Genomic DNA, 24,603 nt, shown 5'->3' on the forward strand with positions numbered 1-24,603 from the left:
GAGTTTTCAACCCTCTGGATCAGTTCCTGTTATCTAGTTAGTACCAGAACTTTCTGTTTAGTGGTGCTGCTCTTTTTAAGAATGACAGCTGCATTCTCACCAATAACTCAGTTGCTTCTCCTGTTTAATTCAGGACAACTAACTTAAACTTCACTCAAGTTTGGAGGACAGAGGCTATGAAACTGGACTCTTGGCCCAAATATCACACAAATGACTTACCCCAGCTCCTGACAGTGATATTGCTCTTCTCTAAAGCCCCAAGAACCAGTCTTCTAATGTGCAAACTTTTCCTGGTGTTTAGAAGTATATATATATATATATATACTTCCATCAAAACAGTACATGTACATCAAATTTCCAAACTCTTCCACATTCTTTCTACAACCATTTTCTACATCCTAAGAACAACAGTGTCAGGTAGATCACAGCAATGGTTTCATTTCTTGATACCTTTTTTTTCCTGCTAGTTACGTTTTTGTTGCTGTGATAAACTATCCATGCAAAAGTAGTTTAATGGAGAAAAGGGTTGTTTTGCTTCCCTGCGTGAATATGCAGTTCATTACAGTCAGGAAAGCAGTGTTGCAGGATCTTGAGGCAGCTGGTCCATTTGTGTTCGCAATCAAGAAGTGATTGGAAATGACCAACCAACTCTCTAGTTCTTTATATATATATAGTGTAGAACTTGAACCCAGGAAATAGTGCCACCCTATGCTAGGGTAGATGGTTGCACATCAACTAACCAAATCAAGAAAAGCCCTCCCAGGTATGCCTGAAAGATTATCTTCTAGGCGTCCTCAAAGTGTGACAATCAATGTTAACCATTGCACCCACCTACAAAACTCATTAAAAGTGCTAACTACCTAAATCCCTGTTTATATATTATTTAGCCAATAAGAAACAGAGCATAAGGCAATATTTCTGAAGGTTCTGAGTGTATAGAGTAGCTTTTCCTTCTGAGCTCACATTCTACTAAGGAAGAAAATAACAAGCAACATCATCAAAAGAATGCTTCATAAGAAACCTCCCCACTGTTGATCAACATTATTCCTGAAGGCAGAAGAAAGTAGATGAAAGCAACTTATTCTCTCTCATATCCTATAACATATACACAATGATTTTCCAATTGTTTTTTGTGTGGATGAAGTCAAATGAATTAACATGCCATACAGGGCTGTAAATATCATAAACAGACTAAAATAAAATTTCCTGTTCTGTGCCCTCTTTTTCCTCATGGTGGAATCCAAACTTTGCCCTTGAATGAACACAAACACCTCCTTTTTCAATGACTCACTGTCAGATGCTGGCTCTAAGTCGATTAGATTATCATCATGTCATCTTTGTTCTTGGCAGTGTTTGGAGGCACCTCTAGAAGCTTTATTTGAACACTGTTTTCGTCACAACAGCTTGAATCTGTAAAACAAATAGAGAAACGTATATTGACACCTCTATATCACTTTAAATTGTCACGATTAGTGTGCTCACAATGAATATTATTATTTAAACAATCTCCAGCTGACGGTTGTTTCTTTAAAAAAAAAACACTTAGGAACAAGGCTTCCTCAAAATTTTCTATTAAGGATGCTGTTTATTTATATCAGTGTATAGAAAAGTACAGCTGTACAAAACATAAATCAATGTCAGAAGTAAAAAGCATTAAAATTCATAAGGTTCATTTTCCGACATCAAGAGCAAACTGTGGCTGGGAGTTTGTCACAGACTTAACATCGGCAATAAAATTATATAACTGCTGATGTCACATTCTTTGAGGTACACTCAAAGGCATCTAAAATTTTATAGCTTAGTTTTGCTTATTTTAAAAATGAGCATATATTACCCTTAATTCTATTTGTTATGATACCTAGAAGACCTGATATAAAAATAGCATCAGAAGGGAAATAACTTGTGGTCCAAAGAGATTCAACAATGATGAAAAAGTAAAAATATTTCTCTCTCTCTATCATCTATATCTATATGTATATCTATATCTACATATAGATATACATATAGATATATGGCACCATTAATGTATTATTCAGAAAACCACTGGAATTAGTTTGAGGTAATTCCCATTAACAGAAATGATGTTCTTAATATTAGAATGAAGTCAAGTTATTGTGAGGCAAAGAAAACTGAAGTCAAGCAATGTCAATCCTTATATTTCCTCTAATTCCATAACGACCTGCTTTGGTTTTCAGCTATTTATTTCTAGTGATTTATAAGGTTTTTACTACGAAAATGTGCACCTGGCTTGAGACTTAGGTGTTTTGTTTTCTTATTGAAAATCCTCATTTTTCCCTATGTCCTTGAAGGCAGGAACCACATATCCACATCTACAGATCTACACACAAATTTTTTTTTAAAAACCCTTTATTTGTTATTTTCACTTAGAGACATCTGAACATGAACCCAGTGCTAGAAAAGTAAAGTTCTATTCTAGTAAGTTCACAACCTTCTGAGTTTCAAAAGAATATCATTATCTCCGGCTTTTACAAAGTTACCATGGCCCATGTGCTCTAATGACCAAGTTATTCACAAAGGTTAGTTTCACATTTTCAGCACCTCTAAGAGGCAGGGATATTTAAAATTCCCATTATCTGGGAGAAAAAAAAAAAAAAACTGGACCACAAGTAAATATATACCATGTTGAATCTACACAGTTGACATGTAGCAGAGATAGGGTTGAAATCAGACCATGTAGCTCAAAAAGCTCACTCTTTCAAATAACACTTCATATGATATCTTTTATAATAATAATGCAGGTAGATGCTTTTATTGTTTGTTTGCTTTCTAAGGCCTAATATCCTTCCTAAAAGAGCCTATGTCTCATAGCCAGGTGAACGGCACATATTTGTATTCCAGATAAAACTATGCACTGTTTTTTTGGTGGGATGTGTTTCCCACACGGTGCCACTTCATGGGGAATTTTGGTATTTTACGGAGTAATTTCAGGTAAGCATATGCTTGAATACATTCTTGGAAACCTATATTATGCCATCAAATCATAGTTTGGATGTGAGAAATTGCCAAAGCCAAACAAAAGAAAACCAAACAAACCTGAGTTAAATGCCCTTTTTAAGAATACACAATGGAATTTTGGAGGCGAGACAGGATATCGATCCAGTCAATACATAATTATCTAAAGCATGTTTGGGCCTTGTTTTTCTGTTTACCATGTACTATTCAAGGCTTCCAGTTCTGTGTTTGCTACTGTAGTACTTTGCTTTCATCGTCCCAGAAATGACGGCAGGGAGAACCTGTGCCATGCAGGATTTCATTGCACCAAGGCACAGTGTTGTCTGCAGGCATCGGGCATGTGAGACTGAAGGTCAGGTGACTGGGCTCCTTCAGGACACATCTGCAAGGCATCTCCCATCAGGCACTAGAGGCAGTGCATAGGACATAGTTGATCTAATACGAATACAAATGTGTTCAAAATGGCTGGCAGAATACGAGAGCAAACCTTTCCAGCCTTTCAGTTAGGCACAGGATCAGCAGGTCTCACCATCTCAAAGAGAGTGGAGAATGGAAGTTTTTCAGCTGAGCGAGGCAAAGCAAGGAGATAAAGACAGTGACTTCGCCTGGCAAAGACCTAGCCTGTTAATATTCTTTTAAAAAGACCAGAACTGACACTGAGCGAATTCCCCAATGAATAAGCCTTAGGAAACAATTTTTATTAATAAATGAATATTTTTATTTTCATCTACATGCACTCAAATATTGGGTTTATGATATCTGGTTGCATGCATATATCGCTGTGTCGAGAAAAAACGGGAAATTCAGCCTTAATAAAAATGATTTATTTACTCTACGCATCCTATAAATTTAATATGCTATGGGTTCTTGCTCTTGTGGCAGATTTCTTTTTGAAGTATAATTTTAAATATGAGCCCATGATACTCCTGAAGAATATGTTGCTCTACACTAATAAAGTCTATGGCTCATTCACTCCATAGGCATAAACAGGATGACTACATGACCGCTGGTCAGCTGACTTAGTTTGAATCCTTTTAGTTTCAACCAGTTTGTCTCCCTTTTTGAGAGAAATTCATTTTATGAAGCTTTGTATTATTGATCTATTTATTTTCTAAACATAAAATAACACAAGAATGGGCTATATTGCTGTCATTTTGCCCATTGTTCTTTCAAATAAGGGTCTCTGGTTTTAGCAGTTTATTTTATTTTATTGATTGATTGTTCGATTGATTTTTGGTGAGCAAGCATGCTAGCTTCATTTCTTTTGCCCCCAACCCTTTCAGCAATAATTATAACAGCAAAGTACAATCTTTTCCTGAATACATATACGTGTGGGTGTTTGTAGTTTTCCAACGATACACATAAAATCCATTCTACTTGCAAACTGCAGAGTAGAAAAATCATCCTAAATGCTGGCCTCAGGGAATCTGTACTTTCTACAAGTTTTAAGGTAGAAATATTCAGAGACTATTTTTCTCAAACAAGACCCAATCATTATCTTGTTGTTACATTTTTTTTTCATTTTCAAAGAACTAACATTACCTGAAGGCAGCTCTGAGCACTAAGGGACTGAGGATTCTATTTAGTGGCAAGTGAACTAACAGGTTTTTCTACCTGTGGGTACCAACTTGGGAATTCAGTTAGCTAAGCAGCTTTGGGCCCAGAATAAAACACTTAAGGGAACACGAAATGGTAGGCAGTAAGCAATCTGCAGACTGCAGACTTTGTTCATTTATTTATAAGCCATATTCTCTTTTACAGCATAATTTTAAAGTTCTAGTAAACTTGAAAAGAAAAATGCCCAATTCCCTCATCAGCCACACCTAGTTTAACATATTCTTTTTGTAAACACAATGAAAAACAAAACCACACACTATTTCTTCTTTTTCCACAGTGACTATGTATGCCTATTTCTACTGTTCTCAATAACTGAATAAGAGAGCTGTGGCCTCTATCGTTCCTTCTCAGCCAAAATACTGACTGCATGAGGCACATGTGAAAGAGGAAAGGGTTTTACATGACCCAAGGCAAGCTCTTATCAGTCTGTTTGTTTGTTTTCACCACTCTACATTACCAAAGGAAAGACTGAAAGCTTGGAGCATGTTCTTAGTTGTTTTCCTTCTGATAGAACATAGACCAAGAGGTTAAGTGAACCAACACATTGAAAGTAATATAGAGGTAGATCAGCGTGTAGCGGAATGTTAGAGATTGATGTCTCTTAACAAGGTCAAATGATTTGAATAACATTCAAGTAGTATACCATTTGATATTTCTTTCATCAAAATAATTGCTTATAATTGTCTTATTTATTGCTATGCTGTTCATTTTAATACACTTTTTAGAAATTTCCTCCCTAGGGCATTTTTATAAAAGGAAGCAATGAACATGTTTCTAAAATCTCTGGAGTTCATGTGCAGAATACATAAACTTAAAGTTTTTCTTGCGGTGTCTTCAATCTAAAGACAGTAGCTGTGAGAAATATTAGCCAGAGGGTGTTTTGTTTCTCTCTTGTGAGTTCTTTATCTCCTGTTTCCTATTAGGCTAACAAACAAATTCTGAAACTTTGGTTCTGTTTTCCAAAAGCCTGGTGGAGCTTTGGAGAGCACTGGAGAGAAACAGAGAGGCTTGGCTGACAAAGCTCACATAGCACCAGGGGTATCTGCCCATCCTCCTGCAGTTTACCTTTAGATTGGCTTTAGCAAGGTTTAGTGTAAGTTTCCCCAATGTAGTTAGTGGCAGCAAAGGTACCATATGTGTGAACTGTGCCTGTACCTCTCCTCCAATTCCATCTGTTTTTAATATATTCTCTTGATAAAAATTTATCCTTTCTCTCCAGTCAGGCTTTTGCCTGATTTGATAGAGTCCCTCTGGCTCATGCTGAAATTGAAATGTATGATATCTTATTGTTTGTCTATATTCCCAGATGTGAGTTTATTTTTATAAATGAAATATTGAAAATAAACACAAAGCTTGGGGGATGCACTTTCATAGAGCAGGATCAGCATTACAGCATTAACATGGTCAACATAAGACTGGAAGCATCTCCATCTCAGGTGTCAGATGTGTGGCTTTCTCTGAACATATCTCTAATGACAATTTTCTCATTCCAGGAACCTTCTATAGGCTTGAGGCAGCAAATCATCAGAGTGGTAAAGTAACAGCCTAGTTATTCAGAAGAAATCATAGTCCAGGCTAGACCTGGACTTGAATCAAAGTTCACATTGAAAGTGTTTAAACCCATGTGAACCTATTTGTTCTGCATTTCCCTCTGTGTATATATGTGGATGCATTTATCTTTTCATGTGTGCCCTTGTATATGTGCTTGCACACACATGTGTGCACGTGTATATAGAAGCCCTATATATTTATATAGAAGGCTGGCCTAATGACACTTCCTTAATCCTACCCCACCTTGCTTATTGGGATAGGATCTTTCCATTGAGCTTAGAGCTCCCCAATATAGTAGTCTAACTAGTAGAGGTGCTCCAGGAATCATCCCTCTCCATCTTCCAAGTACTGGAATAACAGGTGGGCCACTATGATTATCTAAAATTATGTGTACATGCTAAGAATCCAAACTTCAGGTTTCATGATAGTGTAGCATATGCATTATCCATAGAACCATCTCCTCAGCCCCAAAGCTAAGTTTTCTCATTTAAATTTTAGTGCGGTAATGTTTCATTACATTGTGATAAAGATTTAACTAAGCAAGCCATTGATAAGCTGTCCCTAAGTTATAAAGAATCTCACAGGCCCCTGGCTTACAGTGGTAAACAAGACAGTTTCTATGTCCATCAGGATTGCAATCCTGGAAGAATAGTATCCATGCATCTGGTGAGTTGTCAGGACTGTAAGGGAAACATATAGAAGCACACAAGGAAAACAACACAGCCTTGAGTAATCAGGAGGACCTGCTGAATACAAACAGTCCTGTCTCACCTGTAGTTAAAAGATCAACAAGTAATGTCCTTATGTGTTAGGTCTAGCATGGCCATTCATTAAGGAACTTTTTTCTTGACATTCCCTTCTATGTTCCCAAAACTCCTTCAATAAGATACTCCTGAAACAGACACCATTCACTGATTGTAGAGACCTTACTCCCATGCCATGACAGTGTTTGTGATCAGGGGTACATGTAAACAGGGGTGGGCACAGATCTCTGGAACCCCAAATAACATAGCCATTTATCATACAGTACATAAGTGGAGATTTTCTGGGTTCCTTGAGATTTGCTCTCAAAAACCAAATTTGAGAGCCACCCCAAGAACCACAAGTAACTTGACCTCAAGCGCCAACAGAGATGGCAGTCTGTTCTTTATTAATGATTTCCTCTAATTGAATAATAGTTTTAGAGCCTCAACATTAAAATGGCCGTGTGTGAGACACTGTTGCTTTTCTGGCAAACAAAGGGGAACATTCAGCCATTCTCTGGAAATGTGCTCATTCTGGAGGAGACTACTAAAAATGAAGCTTATAATTATTTATTGTAAGGCTCAGATTTTTTTTTAATAGTTACAGCCACAGAGAGAAAAAAATCTGCTGTTTTCTTTTTGGGGCGCACCTAGTCTATATTCCCAGGCATATTAATTAGCTGCAGAAGGTGATCTTTATTTTTTGAAATTAATTGAGCTGAAAGCTGGACTCATGACAGGCCACCCCCTCAGTAGCAAGCACAGAAGCTGGGGACAGACGGCCATTTCAACTTTACTAGCCTGACATCCTGCAGAATCAATGCATGTCAACCACCAAGACTGTTGCCTGTGCTCCTACCCATTTGCAAGTTGGCTGGGTGCCAATTCACAAATTGGGATGCCAGTCCCACTAGGGCATAAGTGTCAACAAAAGATCACTTCAGACAAAAAGCCTGTTTTTATTTCCAAAGGCCATGAGCTTAGAAAGAAATAAAGGTAAAACTTTAAGATGGTTCAGGCCAAATTGCTGACAAATGAGTATTTACATCCTGTCTCACCATCAGCCTCAAGAGACATTTTATTTAATAACAATGCAATCTTCTCTACCTTTCAAATTTGACGTTCAATTTCTGCATTTCAAATAAAGCAGAAAGGATATGGTGTGTCAACTCTGAAAGTCCCTAGAAATACCCATTTGCTTTAGTTCTTTCTGTTACATGCATTAGCAATGGAAAGAGGACATAGTATGTGATCAGAAAGACAAGGTCTCTAGACACTAACCAGAATGGTGATACTGCACCAAACAAAATGGAAATACATATATAATTTCCAATTAATTCAGAAAATATAGTTACAGGCCAGGGACCCAGTAGGACCTGACCTTGTTACCTGCAGTCTTTCCTCTTCAGTGAGCTCATATACCACTGACATGCAGTCAGTCACAGTAAAGTATGGTGAGAAGCATTTTATTAATCTCACAATCTGAATACTCTTAAGATCTTTCAACTGACAATGCAATAAATGCAAACAGTATAGGAAAAGAGAAGATCTGTCACATTCTAGTTTAATCATAGGCTTCATAAATGTTCGCATAATTGTTATGAGTTTGCACAAAAACTAAGTTATCTTGTTTTTCTTTGTTTTGTTTTTCTTTGCTTTGTTTTGTTTGCCATCCCTACTTTAAACTCTTCCCATATGCTTTTCTTTCTTTCTTTCTATGTATAACAGAATGCATTTATGACAATTACTTGTACAGACTCATGCACCCTAGGGCTCTGTTTACATTCTAAAGAAAACAAGCATTTACATTATTTATGAGTTATACTAATTTTTTTTAGATGACCAATTGTGCATTTTCCCCTCAGACAGGATAAACTGCCAGGGCATACAGCTTCACACCATCACCAGAGTTGTTTGCAAAGGGAACAGAGGTTAAAAACAACAACAGCAACATGTATGCTCTCTTCAGAATGAATCGCTTCACTTGCTGCTATAACCAGCAAGTGTCAGCAGTTATTAAAATGGAGAAGAGCGGGACAGGTCTACCTGGGCAAGCTGACCAGAACACACCACAGTTTTAAAAAGAAGGTTATCTATGCTATGTTGCAAGTTCCAACTAGGCAGTGTCAAGTACATCTATTTCTTTGCTTGCTTTGTGATCATACCTGTGGTAGCATGAGAGGTCTTGTGGCATTGAGCTACCTTTTCTCTACAGGTTTTAAAATCTGGAGTGAGCGCATGAGGGTATCATCCACATTCATCATGGTGCCCACACTGCCAAACTCGCCAGAGTAGCTGGGTGCAGAATACAGAGTGACTCAGTGTGTTTTTGCAAAAAAACTCATATCCATCTTTAACTATCTAATGCAAAAAAATGTATAACCATTTCTGCACCAAATGTGAAGTACAATCCTTGTTATTTTCACCCCACCATAAGACATCTTTATTGGGGTCAGACCACAAAAGATCACAAAGAAGACCTTGGTCTGAGACATCAGTTGGTCTCAGAATTCGCAGAACATGCTCCATAGATTGAAGACCTGGTGATAAGTCTCCATGACAGCAGAGTATCTTCTCGTCCATGATGGCTGCTGTCGGTAAGCAGTTAAAACAGTCTGTGAACGTTTTCGACAGCTTAATGTTGTATCTTCTCTTACACTCATCATAAAATCCGGAGATTCTATTGATGCTGGCACATTCATGGTTCCCACCGAGAAGAAAAATGTTCTCTGGATACTTGGTTTTGTAGGCCAGCAAGAAGCAGATAGTCTCTAGTGACTATTTGCCCCTGTACATATAGACCCTGAGAAACAAATGGTTGCTTTCTGAAGGGAGGCAATCCCATTGTATTTAAACAGACAGAGCATTTCATAGTACTGCCCATGGATGCCACTATGTATCTTGAATGGTGTTTCAAACTCTGAAAGGATAGGCTGACTGAGGAAGATCTCCTGAGACATCAGTTAGAGTTCTGGAATATAGTTCTCTTGGAGCTGGACATTCTTTCCTGGCTTAGACCTTCTCACTTCCAGAAACCGTTTGATGATACTGCCAATGTTCAGTTTATTGATATCTGATATCAGTCATCTCTGTCCTGCTGCCAACCATCCCACTCTCTATTGAAATTCTTATCATTTTGGACAAATGTCTCTTCAACTCTGACTATTTTTAAAGTAGAGCTCTGATTTATCTCAATTTAAACCTAAAAGAAGACATTCCTATCCCAACTGCATCATGAAGTATTGAGAGAAGCTATAGAGGCACATTTTCCTGACATGACACTGTTGAACCTGTCTTCCCAGACCCTTCATCTTCCATAGCTTGGCTTCTTTCTTCCCTAAAGAAGCCCCACTCACTCCATTCTACATAGCTTCTTTGGGAGTGACAGTCTATGAAAATACTTGGCACAGTCTGACACATAACCTGAGACCAGAAAAAGCTAACTGTTCTCTTCTACTTTTCTTCTCTTCCCCTTTCCTCTATTATGATCATTTTCAATTTCCATTAAAATGATTGAGTTGCTCCCTACATTTTTAATGAATTGTTGAATAATACAACTTCTATGGCAATTAAAGTCTCAAGAAAGGCATGAATTAAGTGTTACAAATGATCTGAGGACAGGACAGTGTAGATAAAGCCAGCTTGGAAATGTTACATGGCTTCCCCAAGATTAAGACCCAGTCAGTTAGGAAAGAATTCAAATCTACTCAGTCTCTCCTCACTATAGAGAACCTACTGTGACTACATCCAATGCATGCATTATTATATGTATGAGAAAACTGAGGATCAAAAAAGCTACATGGCTTTCCCATGACTCTGTCAGTCAGTTATTAAGAAATTCAAATCTACTCAATCATTTCCCACACACTAGGAATTAGAGGAGACAGAGGAAGAGGGAGAGAAGCAGAAGGAGGAGGAGATTGACTGCCTATTTTATGCCATAGCTATTCTCAGCATTTGAGTCTCAGAGGTAAGGAGTATGCACAGAGTGGTCAGAGAGATCGTATGGAATGGAGGTTAAGGAAGACCCAGGCTTTGGGGATTATAAATAGCATGCTGAATGGGCAGCAGGAACAGTGTCAGCTTCACTAAGTAGTGGTCTGGAGAACGATATGACGAAGTGACTGGATGAAAGAAAAAGGCACCCTGGCTACAGGGAAGTCACTACAAAACAGAGAGAACAGCAGCTTTCTCTACTGAAAGAGTATTTCATTGAATTAAAGCATTATGAATTTTCCTATTATCTAGTGACAGACATACTGAATGCTTCCATCCTACTTACCAATAACAGTTCTGATATTCATGTATTTTTATGGTTTGTACCTCAAAGCTTCTCTGGTCTGCACACTTTAAACAAGAATTGCTGAGCCATACATATATACCAAAGCTACCATACCCTTCTCAATGAAAGCAAGGATTTACAACCATCTTTTCTTACCTTCTCCTAGAACTGCTGAGCCCAATTTGATTTTTATTATCGTACTAAGTAAGAAAGAAATCCGTTGTTTAATTTTTATTTGATACTTTATGTATTACATTTTAAAATTCATTTCACATTAATTTTCTGAAATCATTATTGCTTGTGGCATTTAATGTTTTCCATCGCTTATATAAAATCAAGTAATTCTACTTTGGATAGATTTTGTTGTTCTATGCCTTTTGTGAAGTAATAATATATAAGTTAAACAAAGTAGACCTGTGTCCCCAAACTGAACAGCTGGGCATGGTGTTGGGTGATGTATTATTAATTACTCAAAAGACTGAAGCAGGTAGATTAGTTCAGCTTAGAAAATTTAGGCTAGCCTATGCAGATAGATAGAAAAGTGACTCATATACCATTAAAACTTTTACGATTCATTGAAATATATCAATGCTAATTTATAAACAAATATATGTTAATAGAATATTACTTTAGGCACTTAAGAGTTAAGAATTTTAAAATGATACGTAATGCTAATTTGGATTCATAAATTATATGTATTGATATTTATAACAATTCTACCAAATACTATAATATGCTGCACTGGCTAAAATTTTCAACTTGGTGGTGATCACCATAGAAATAGAGCAGATCTCTATGTGTATCTGTGAAGGATGTCTAGATTTTGCTGACTGGGGTAAAATGATTAACCCTATGTGGATGTTGACATTATTGTTCAATGGGCTGGGCTCTCAGACTGAATGAGAAAAAAAAATCCAGTCTTGAGTCTGAGTCCTGCTTCACTTTGTGGTCAACCTACTCGTGGTTGGTTATATAATTACACACACACACACACACACACACACACACACACACACACACACACAACTATTTCTCTCTCTTTTTCTCCCAGCAACCATGAAGATCCAGTAGCTGTTCAGGAGCAGACTGGAGTGAGTACAAAGCCACTTTCCCACACTCTCTCTTCTGGGTTTCTGTTTGCCTTGGGCTCTTTGTCACTCTTATGCTGGCACAGTCACAATTGCTGTGAGGTCACATGTGTTTCTGATCCATTATGTCTGAAAACCTACTTTCTTAAAGTCTGCCCACACTTCCGGCTCTTCCGGGCTTCCCATATTCTCTTCGTAAGACCTTATTTGAAGGCAGCATTTTGCTGTCTTCTGTTTTCTGCACACTGACCATTTCAGAGTCACTGGGTCCTTTGCTGACACAAACTCTACTTGATGGGAAAAAAAAGAGAGGATGGAGATGGGAGGGGGTAACGAGGTGAATATATCTAAATACATATTGGAAAATTCTCAAAAATTTATTTAAAAATTATTTAAACAAACAATTCCCCCCATAAAACCCATGTGAAGGGATAACTGAGCTTAGCTTTTTTTGTGCTGCTCTACCATGTCTTCCCTGCAGGTCAAACTATCAGCCTAGTTGATCCCCCTCACTTATAACTTTTTTTGGTCTGGTGTTTTGACCCAGAAACATGAAAAGTGAGCAATGTATGCATATTCTTTCTTATATGTGACATTATTATTTGTATTGTATTTGATATACAGTTATATCTTGGCAAATGTGATAGATTAGTTGTTGTTGTTGTTGTTGTTGTTGTTGTTGTGTGTGTGTGTCTTCTGCTCATACCCTCCCATGTAGTTTAAATAATACCTACATTATTTACAATAGGGACACAATGCAGATACAAAATAGACAGCTGTTTTATTCTTCATCAGGCAACAAGAAAGATCTCGACATGAGTAGTGAAAATTAATTTTTTTTTCAAATATCTTCTGTTGACAGTTTGTTGAGTTTCTGGATGTGGGATCTGTGGATAAAGAAGGCTGCTCTGTAATGATTAATGCATGTTTATATATAAAACATAGATACAGACACATACAGAATGCAAATACATTTTATAAACTTTTACACTTACACTGTAAAATATTCTCTTTATATACAATACCTACCTGATGAACTTAGAGAAATTAAAGTAGATTCATACTGAAAAATGGGATAACTTCCCCCACCCCCTTTGCAGTGAACTGTAGAGCTTCTTTTAGGAAGTAGAGAATTTATTTTCTTAACCTTTGCCATTTGCTTGGGTTCACAGAATTCAGTGGAATTGGCAGTGTATCAGTTCCTCTCCTAGACTTTAAGAAGCCTTGCATAATTTATGTTCTTAGAACCCTTCTTTTGCCATAAAAGGGATATGCTCAGCCTAGCTTGCTGGAGGAATGACTCCATGTAGAACATGCACAGATCTTTTCTTTTGATATACACACTGAATATAATTCATTTGAATTTTATGAAAGAATAAGGAAAGACTCGTTACATAAGTACATAAAATTTTGCATATCTGAGTCAATGGGTGAGACATTTTTGATTATAAGCCAATTCTACATTGCTTTTGACACTGTAATTTGAATAAAATCTTCCCCGTATTTTAAAAACATAAAAAGGGAGTTAGAAAAAAATTAATTTGAATTAAAATGTAAGTTAAATTAAAACATAAATTTTAATTTAATTTAACTTCAAAGCAAAACAACATTTTCTGTTTCAAATCTTTTTTATGTATATATTGATTGAAAACTTGGTAATTTAATTTAAACTATAAGATATTCTCTTTCTCTCAGGTGCAGAGATATTTAACACACACACACAGAGACATATGGTTTTTCATGATGAAATTATAATCAGAGAAGGCCTGATCCACCAGCTCCTTTACCTCACTCCTAAGCGTTATGGTCCGAACACTGCAGTTGTGACTAGCCAGTAAACATGCTCCATCAACATGCCCCAAGCATGTGACACACAGATAGCACTCTTACCTCATTCACTGCCTAAAATCACTTGCTAGTGCTTTTCCTGTGAAAACTATTCTACCCGTTGTCAAGGTCCAGAGGGACTGGTTTCTGTTTGTCAGTTCCAGTAGATGACTTTTTTTTCTTTGAGGACACATTTTCATTTGCATTAGTTCTCCCAGCCTTTCTTTCTCTGTCTGTCTTTCTACATGTTGCAATACTATAGACCCATATCTTCTCTGCTAATGGGTGAATTTTTTTCTTTTTTCATCAGATACATACCTTCATCAATTTACAATTTCTGCACTGAAGGAGGCAGCCTCATGTGGTGGGAGGTATATATGTGCTACACTTATGTATTGAGGTCAACCTTGAGTGTCTGTCTTTGCCACCTACTTTGGTTTAGGGAGTGTCTTTTATTGACAGCTTCATATTCAATGAGAGCTGATTTATAGCTTCTAGAGATTCTACTCTTTCTCCCCCCACACCCCATCCCCTCTCTCTTTCTCTCTGTCTAAATTTTTTATAAGAGTTCTAGGATCAAGGGCATTCGTTTACCATGTCTAGCTTTTTTATGGGATCTGGGTATTAAAACTCAGGTCCTCATGATTGTGCAACAAACATAGCTATCTATTTAGCTCTCCTTAGAATTATTATCTACAAAAGTAAATGTTAAATTAGCCCAAATATTCAATTTTTTAGAGAAATTATATTATATTATATAGGTAAAAGTATGTGGACAAATTACTATGTTCAAAAGAAAATTATTATTTATCACACCTAAATATTCATAAATTTTAAATAAACAAAGATATTTATCTGATGAAAAATTCACTCTGGACCAGAGAAGAGATAGGCCTTTAGAACTACTATCATTGGCAGCCTTCAATAGGTATAAAAACTTCTGATGATGTGGGATGAGTTTTTGTGTCAGCAAGAGTCACTCTGAGAAGATTTCAGAACACAAAAGACACAGAGCAGACAGTTCACAAGAAAATAAATAAATAAATAAAAATTAAATGGGAGACCAAGTCCAAATCTAAACTGCACTCATGTGTGTAATAAAGTAAAGGCAGATGGGCTGAAATATGTGGTGAAAGTTGGCACTACTTCCAGAGGCATGTGCTGTTTACACATTGAGACATGATGTCAGACATAGAGGATTCTGGCAAGCGATCACTTCTTGCTTGCAATAAATGACAACTGCTTAAAATTCATTCAGCAACAAGAACAAAGATGAACAGAGGACATTGGCTCAGAAGCACATTAAATATTAATTCTATATTTTGATAGGTAAGAAGGAATACCAGAAACTGCAAACCCTAAGCTAAAAGCTTAACTCTAAAGAGTCCTAATCTAGAAGCCTTCATCTGTAGAACATCATTATCATATAATTCACAGGATCATTGTATGAAATGAGAGATGCTCAGAATGCAATAGCTAGTGCCCTTGTAGAAAGCATTTTTGCCATTTCATAAATATAAATTGTAATGCAAATATCTGTAAATTCTGATAGTCTTTCATGACCCTTGTGAAAGGATCATCCCACCATCAAAGAGATCATAAACCACAGGTTGTGAGCCCCTAATCTAGATCAAGAGAAAAATACAAAATGTCATAAAGCTTGAATTTCTGTATTATTAAGCTATTGCTTACAAAACACATGAACATTGTTTACTTTACGGTGTGGCCTCTACAGCACAGAACAGGGATGTTGATTTCTAGCAGGATTTCGCATAACAAACTATTCAAAAAATTTATTATAATTTTCTTAAGTTATAATAACCAAGAATAATCATATCCTTCTAAACAATTATCACATAGCACCGATCACTTGAGATTGCTTGAAAGATCCACCATGAATTATAAATTTCAAACATTTCACAAACTGAATTATACCTTTTCACACCTGCCACAGCCATTGAAATAATTGGATTTTACTGTAAATGATTACTAGGGATATCCCTGGGAGGTAGAGTAAAATAAATTTTAGGTGTAGACCTATAATGTTAGGTGGAAGAATTAGGTGGGGAGGGGATTTCGGGTTGAGTGAAGGAGTTTGGGATTAAAGGGCATGTGAGGGATGACATGGAAACCTAGTGCAGTGGGAACTTCTTAAAATGAAGCGGGCCTCCTAATACTGGAAAAGACAGAGGAACAACTACTTACTATCTCTCGTCACCATGCTTTCAGGTCCAGGACTTGGTAAGATTCAGTTGAGGTTTTAAAGAAGAGCATCCTATAGAAATCTCCAAACAACCCAGAGGATTGCCAAAACAATGGCATGCTCTCCACAAACTGACAGCAGGGACCAACACAGTTTGTTGAACATGGAGAAATAGACTAGGTGCCTATAATAGAATGTTTACCCCTATGTTTTAGTGTCTTTGGTACAGGAAGCTGCTCAGCAGCTACCAAAACATATATGTAAATACCAACCCAATAATGCTACTTTTTGTCCACAATGCATCCTGCCTGAAAAATATGTTAGGACAATGGTGGCAAAAAATTTGTGGAAGTAGACAATTACTATCTGATTTAACTTATTGCCCACTCCAGGAGAAGGAACCCATATCTGACATTGCTGGCTGAACAAGAACCAGAAATTAAATAGTCCTAAGGTAAAACTAAACACTTGTGATGTTTAATATATATTACATTAAAATATATTATATATTTAATATACAGTATATTAAAATAAAATGACTCCTAATGATACTCAGAGATCAATGTGTTTCTCAGTCATCACCAAAGAAGTTTCCTCCCATATTAGATGGGAATAAATAGACCCAAGCCAGAATTTTAGACACACACACACACACACACACACACACACACACACACACAAACACACACACGGGGGGGTAGGTATGGAGGGAGGAATTTAATCCATATGAACTCAAGTTTTATGTAAGATCATAGATTTGAATTCTTCTATATTACAACCTCGAGTTAGACTAGTACCATTTGTTGATAATGTTCTCTTTTCCACTGTTTATTTCTTGCTTCTTCATAAAAAATAGTGTTCACAGGGTGTTTAGATTTATGTTAGTTTCTTAAACTAAATTCCATTGAATAATGTGTTTGTTTTTATGCCAATATCATATGATGTTTATTATTATAGCTCTGTAGTTCAATCTGAAATCAGAGATAGTGTCACCTCTGGAAGTTCCATTATTGTTCAGGATTGTTTAGCTCTTAGGAGTTTGGTTTTCTGCCATGAGGCATTGTCCTTTCAAGGTCGGTTAAGAATTGTGTCAGAATTTTGATCGGGATCTCATTGAGTCTTTACACCGCTTTTGGTAGGTTGGCCAATTTAACTATATTGTTCCTATCTAATCACAGCATGGAAGATCTTTGCATTTTCTGACATTTTGTTCAGTTTCTTTCTTCATTCCTTGAGGATTTTATCTTACATTTCATTTGCTTAGGTAGAGTTATCCCAGAATATTTGGTATTATTTGTCATGGGTGATATTTCCTTGATTTCTTTCTCAGTCCATTTTGCACATGTATGCAGGAGGGCTATTGTATAGAAATTGTTGTTGCTTTTATTGTTGTTGTTGTTTTTAAGTTAATCTTGTATCCAGCCACTTAGCTGACAGTGTTTATCAGCTTCAGGAGTTCCCTGGTAAAAATTTTTTGTCTCATTTATGTATACTACCATGTCATCTACAAAGAGCAACACTTTCACTTCTTCCTTACCAATTTGTATTACCTAGATCTTCTTTAATTGTCTTATTGTTCTAGCTAGAACTTCAAGTACTATATTCAGTAGATATGTAGAAAATAGTCAGACTTTTCTTGTTTCTGATTTCAGTAGCATTGTTATAGTTTTCTCCATTCAACTTGATGTTGACTATAGGCTTGTTGTAAACTGCCCAGGCTTATGTATCCCTAATCTCCCTAAAACCATGAAGGAATGTTGGATTTTGTCAAAGGCTTTTTCAACATCAAATGAGATGATCACGTGTTTATGTTTTTTCTTTCAATATGTTGATGTGGTGGATTACATTGATTGATTTTCACATATTTATGACATCCAAATATTCCTGAGATAAAACTTAATTGATCTATTTTCAATTTAAATGTTTTTAAATAAACATGACTTTTAATTAAAACCTTTAGCAATAAATACATAAATTCACCTTGTAAAAAAATTAGTTCTTTCTTCTTCATTGTTAATTTGAAAAATGGGAAGATACAACATAACATTATTTGGAAGTTTTTTTTTTACATAATATAAAACCAAAATTCATAAGCTCCTGGAAAATTCTTATGAGCTAAGAACTTTTCATAGCAGTGAATACCATGTGTTGAATGTCCTATCAGTTCACTTGGGGCTTATAGGTTGTCTGTCCTTTACAGCTCATTTGTAGTTTTCTGATAATTAAATCAATATTAACTTTAAACCTAGCAGTTACTAGTAAAGGTACATTATGTTTACTCTACCCTATTCTCAAAACATTTGCATTTTCACACACTGGAGAAGACTATAAAAAAGGTTCAGGATACTAGTTTCACAAACTATGTGCTCAGTTATTAGAACTGGATACTGAGTATTTGTCTGTCCTAATGGTCTATAAACACAGCATCACTGTACAATTTTACTTTCAGAAACAGATAAGATTCATGCAAAAATGTCTTTGAGTTCTAAACATTTCTTCTTATGATGCTGAAGAGAAATGGTTAAATATTTATTTTTTTACTATTCTGAAGGTTATTTAGGCCACCAAGAAGAGCAGAGATCCAGGGACACAGGCCTGGTGAGACTGCGCTGAGAGTAGCCAGGGCTCAGAGAGGTCTGGGCTGAGCACACAAAAAGCATGCCCCCACCCCGTGGTTCAGGGGAGCAGGAACTCTGCCATAGGCACACGGTTTTCACCTGGAGGGCCCTTGTTTGGGGAATAAATGCTCAGGCCATTTGTCACCAGGAACAGCAGAGATTCAGAGACACAAACATGGTGAGACTGAGCTTCAAGTAGCTGGGGCGCAGAGTGGTCTGGGCCGAGCATGCAGAGAACACATCCCCCATTGGTTCAGGAGAGCAGGAACCCTGTCATAGGGACTTGGTTTCTACCTGGAGGGCCTATGTGAGCAGAAGAGGCACTCAGGCCATCTGCCACCAGGAAGAGCAGAGATCCAGGGACACAGGTATGGTGAGACTGCTCTGCAAGTAGCCAGGGCACAGAGAGGTCTGGGGCAAGCGCGCCCCCCCCCCCCAGTGGTTAAGGGGAGCTGGAACTCTGCTGTAGGGTCTCGGTATTGTGCAGAGGGCCCGTGCATAACGAACAAATGCTCAGGCCATCTGACACCTAGAACAGTGGAGATCCAGGGACACAGACCAGGAACACAGGAGAGACAGGAAAAAATCACTGACAACAAGACCATGTATAAACACAGATGACAAGATTTCAAGGGAAAAGTGAGAGAACTTACCCAATGGAAACAGGAAAACCTGGCAAAACATAAACCCAGCTCTCCCATTGAAGCAAACAGCAGAATGCCAAATACTCCAGAAAATGAATACTCAGACCCGACATCATACCTCAAGATGAGGATAGAAATCCTTAAACAAGAAAAGGTGGAAAATCATACAGAAATAGAACCTTTTAAAGAGGAAACAAGTAAAACACTCAATGAAATTAAAGAACCAGAGGAAAACAGAACCAAAGAGATGAAAGAATTGAAGATGAAATTTAAAATGGAAATGGAAACAATAAAGAAAACACTAAAAGAGAAAACCCTGGAGGTAGAAAATATAAAAAAAAAAAATCAGTTGTCAGAGATGCAAGCATCTCCAACAGACTACAAGAGATTCAAAAAAGAATCTCTGGGGTTGAAGACAACATGGAAAACATAGACAAAACAGCCAGAGAAGATACAAAAGACAAAAAGCTCCTAACCCAAAATGTCCAAGAGATCCAGGACACAATGAGAAGACAAAACTTAAAGATAATAGGAATAGGAGAGGGTGAAAAATATCAATTAAGAGGCACAATAAAAATCTTAAAAACAATTGTAGAAGAAAACATTCCTACCCTTAAGAATGAGATTACCATGAGCATAAAAGAAGCCTACAGAACTCCAAATAGGTTGAACCAGAAAAGAAATTCCTCCTGACACATAATAGTCAAAACTCCAAGTGCCCAAAGCAAAGAAAGAATACTAAAAGCAGTAAGGGAAAAAGGTTATGTAACATATAAAGGCAGACGAATCAGAATCACACCCTATTTCTCAAAAGAGACTATGAAAGCTAGAAGATTCTTGATTAGATATCATGCCAACCCTAAGAGAACAAAAGTGTCAGCTCAAATTGCTATACCCAGAAAAATTCTCAATCACCATAGATGGAGAAATCAAGATATTCCAAGACAAAACTAAATTTACACAATATCTGACCACAAACCCAGTACTACCATGAATTATAGGTCGAAAACCCAATACAAGGAGAAATAATATATCCTAGTAAAAACAAGAAAATACCTAAGCAAGAAAACCAAAAGAATAAAGACACACAGGCACAATTCTACATCTTAATGCAAAAAATAGCAGGAAATAGAAATGACTACTCCTTAATATCTGTTAATATAAAAGAACTCAATCCCCCAATAAAAAGATATAGCAGATGTTATGAACCAATTTGAATCAATAGACATCTACAGAATATAACATACTAAAACAAGAGAATACAACTTCTTTTCAGGACCGTACAGCACCTTCTACAAAATTGACCATATAATCTGTTACAAAACAAGCCTCAATAGATATAAGAAGATTGAAATACTCCCACACATCCTATCAGATCACCATGGTTTATGGCTGGTCTTTAATAGCAACAAAGACAACAAAAAGCCCATATACACATGGAAACTAAACAATGCCCTAGTAAGTGATAGCCCAGTCAAAGAAGAAATAAAGAAAGAAATTAAGTATTTTCTAGAATTTAATGAATATGAAAACACAGCATACCCAAACCTATGGGATGCAATGAAAGCAGTACTGAGAGGAAAACTTAATATACAACAAAGATACATGCACCACAATGTTCATAGCAGCTCTATTTATAATAGCCAAAAGCTGGAAAGAACCCAGATCTCCTTCAGTAGATGAATGGATACAAAAATTGTGGTACATTTACACAATGGAGTACTACTCAGCTATCAGAAACAATGACTTAACAAAATTCTTAAGAAAATGGCTGCATCTAGAGAATATCATCCTGAGTGAGATAACCCAGTCACAAAAGAACAGACATAATATGCAGTCACTGATAATGGGATACTAACCCCAGAAAGCTCTGAAAACCCCAGAAACAACTCACAGAGTGCGTGAAGTTCAAGAAAAAAAAATTATGCTCCTTACACACTAAGAAATCTTTGACTAATTCCCGTTTACAACCTGTTTTATATGTACTTTTTCCTCATTTTAACCAGTAAGACCTTAATGCACACTATCAAACCTTTGGGGGGAAAAAAGCCAAGCACTGACAGAAATGTATTAGTATACTTTTATGCAAAATGTGTAAAATTTGTTCATTTATCTTTGTTTTGAAAAATAAAGTTGTTCAAAAAAAAAGAAAAAGAGAAAACAAAATGACAGCCAACTGATTAGGAAAAGATCTATACTAACCCCACATCTGATAGAGATCTAATATCCAAGGTATACAAAGAACTCAAGAAGCTAGACACCACAGAATCAAACAACCCTATTAAAAAATGGGGTACAGAACTAAATAAAAAGTTCTCAATTGAGGAATATTGAATGGCTGAGAAGCATCTAAGGAAGTACTCAACATCATTATCCATCAGGGAAATGCAAATCAAAGCAAACCTGAGATTCCACCTCACACCAACCAGAATGGCTAAGATCAAAAATTCAGATGACAACAGATGCTGACAAGCATGTGAAGAAAGAGGAACACTTCTCCACTGATGGTGGGGCTGGAAACTGGTACAAACACTCTGGAAATCAATCTGGTGATTCCTCAGAAAATTGGACCTCATCCTACCTGAAGACCCAGTTATCCTACTTCTGGGCATATACACCAGAGAAGCTCCAACATACAACAAAGGCACTTGAACCAAAATGTTCATAGCAGCCCTACTTATAATAGCCAGAAGCTGGAGAGAACCCAGATGTCCTTCAGTAGATGAATGGATACAAAATTGTGGTATATTTACACAATGGAGTACTATTTAGTTATCAGAAACAATGGCTTAAGGAAATTCTTAAGAAAATGGATGCATCTAGAGAATATCATCCTGAGTGAGATAACCCAGTCACAAAAGAACAGACATAATATGCAGTCACTGATAATTAGATACTAACCCCAGAATGCTCTGAACACCCCAGAAACAACTCACAGACTATATGAAGTTCAAGAAAAACAAAAGCCGAAAAAAGGAAGAAAATGAAAATCCATGATGCTTAATTTTTACACACCAAGAAACTTTGACTATTTCCAGTTTACATCTTGTTTTACATGTACTTTATTCTCATTGTAACTAGTAAGATTTTAATGCATACTATCAAACCTTTTAAAAAAAATCAAGTACTGACAAAAGTATATTCATATACTTTTATGCAAAAATGCTTAAAATCTGTACATTTATCTTTGTTTTTTAAAATAAAGTTGTTAAATTTAATAAAAAAGAAAGCTATTTAATAAAAATAATTCTATATCACTAACTCTCAAAGCAAACAAACTTCGTTTTGGTCCACAAAGTAACTTTTATAGTCCATTTTAAAAATACCTTTGGCAAGTTAAAAATTAAATACCAAAGTGGCAAGTGAAATTGAACTTTGGTTTAAAAGCATGCCAATTATGATTTTTTTAGATTGGATTTTTTATACATGAACATGGTTTCATAGATTGGGCAGATTCTGTAGGAAGAAAAGATGAGGTTAAAAAAAAAAAAAACCTTGAGACACAGGAAGGGGCCAAACAGAAGAGGAAGCATGAGTGGAGAAATATGAGAGAGGGTGTTCCTGAATGTTTTTACACAGTCCAGAATCACAGTCAGGAAATGCTGTCACACATAGTAAATGGGCCTCCCACTTTAGTTAATCAAATCAAGATCTTTGAGCATAGGAATGCCAAATTTCATCTTCAAGATAATTCTCCATGCTGAATTGTGACACTTAATACAAACTATGACAATTAGTACCAGTCATGGAATTATACAAAAAGAATAGTCCCTTTGCATCCATGACGCCATGGATCATACTTAGCCAAGGACTGAAGAAAAGACACAGAGATATATATGTACATGGACTGAAAGAAGCTGAGCTCTCTGGTGGAGAATCTGAAGCACCCTGGATGTTCAACCTGTTTACTATGTACAGATGAACAATGAAGTGAGGTACTTGCATATTGCCGAACAAGGAGGCAGGATTGTTATACAGAGTTGAATTAATCAGACAGGTGTGAGTTGATTTTTGTACAAGCAGATACTGAAGGGAAACAGTCTTTTGGCTATAACTATCTAGATGGGAAAATGCCATGGCAGATATATTCTGTAAATACAATCAGCCTTTGCTAGTTCTCACCCTCATGCAGGCAGCATTGGTCATTATATTTTCCATAAGTACAAAGATATGGTCCTTGACATAGCCATATCTGTGACAAGATCACTATATATCCACTCCAGCTTTCTCGCACACTCAGAGCTTCTTTTGGTCCCCATAAAACATCTTTCAGTTTGAGTCTTGAATGGTCTGAGTACTCCTCGTGTAATTTATTGAGTGTTAATTATTTCTAGAGACTCTTCTAAGATGCCTTTTAGCATTATGGGACAGTCACTTGCAGAGAATGAACTCTTTTTAAAAAATGTGGAGAGTTGGGTATTTGTTTTCTTCTTACTTTATGATAAAGAGACATATCTATACTGACTTTGAAGGTGAAGGAAATAAATGTTTGGAGAAGAGATAGTGAACACATACACTCGAAACACAAATGATGCAAAAAATATCACAAGTAACATTAAGTGAGAAATGGAGAACACAGGCAAAGAGGCTAGCCTCAGGTAGACCGGAGTTTCTCTTCCTTTGAGGTACAGAGATAACTTCTATAAACTGGTTGGAAGAAAAGGGCATAAGGGAAACTGAGAGAACTGTCACCTAACTAAAAGGTAGTAGTCCCTGGACAAGACTGTAGTAGATCCTAGGTAAGCCTAGCAATTCTTAGACAAACCAGATTTGCCATTTGGTTCATTCTTGACAGAGTATGTCTTCTCCACGTTATGAAAATTTGAACCTGCTCACCAAGTTGAATCCTGAATTATTAATGGATTAATTTCTTTCAACATTCATTTTCCTTCAACTACTTTGTATTTTGGTGCAGGACCTCATGAATGGAATAAATCTATTAATAGAATTGCAAGTAGGTTTTGGAAGAGCATTTTGAAGGATATCTAAGCCAGTTAAAAACTTACTTAATCTTAGGTAAGACAAGTTTACTATATTGCCCAGCATGTACACCTGTG

The 24,603-nt window shown here is 36.6% G+C and overlaps 1 pseudogene across 1 annotated transcript; it reads right to left on the reverse strand.

The window, feature by feature from the left end:
- Positions 1-9,020: 9,020 nt before the first annotated feature.
- LOC308417080 (serine/threonine-protein phosphatase PP1-gamma catalytic subunit-like) lies at positions 9,021-12,507 on the reverse strand (annotated as a pseudogene). Its single transcript has 2 exons — positions 12,417-12,507; positions 9,021-9,957 (listed from the first exon to the last, which is right to left on the reverse strand). The product of its transcript is annotated as a serine/threonine-protein phosphatase PP1-gamma catalytic subunit-like (transcript).
- Between the last annotated feature and the right edge of the window lie 12,096 nt (positions 12,508-24,603).

Source organism: Micromys minutus (genome assembly GCF_963924665.1).
Source record: "Micromys minutus genome assembly, chromosome: 1".
NCBI lineage: Eukaryota > Metazoa > Chordata > Mammalia > Rodentia > Muridae > Micromys > Micromys minutus.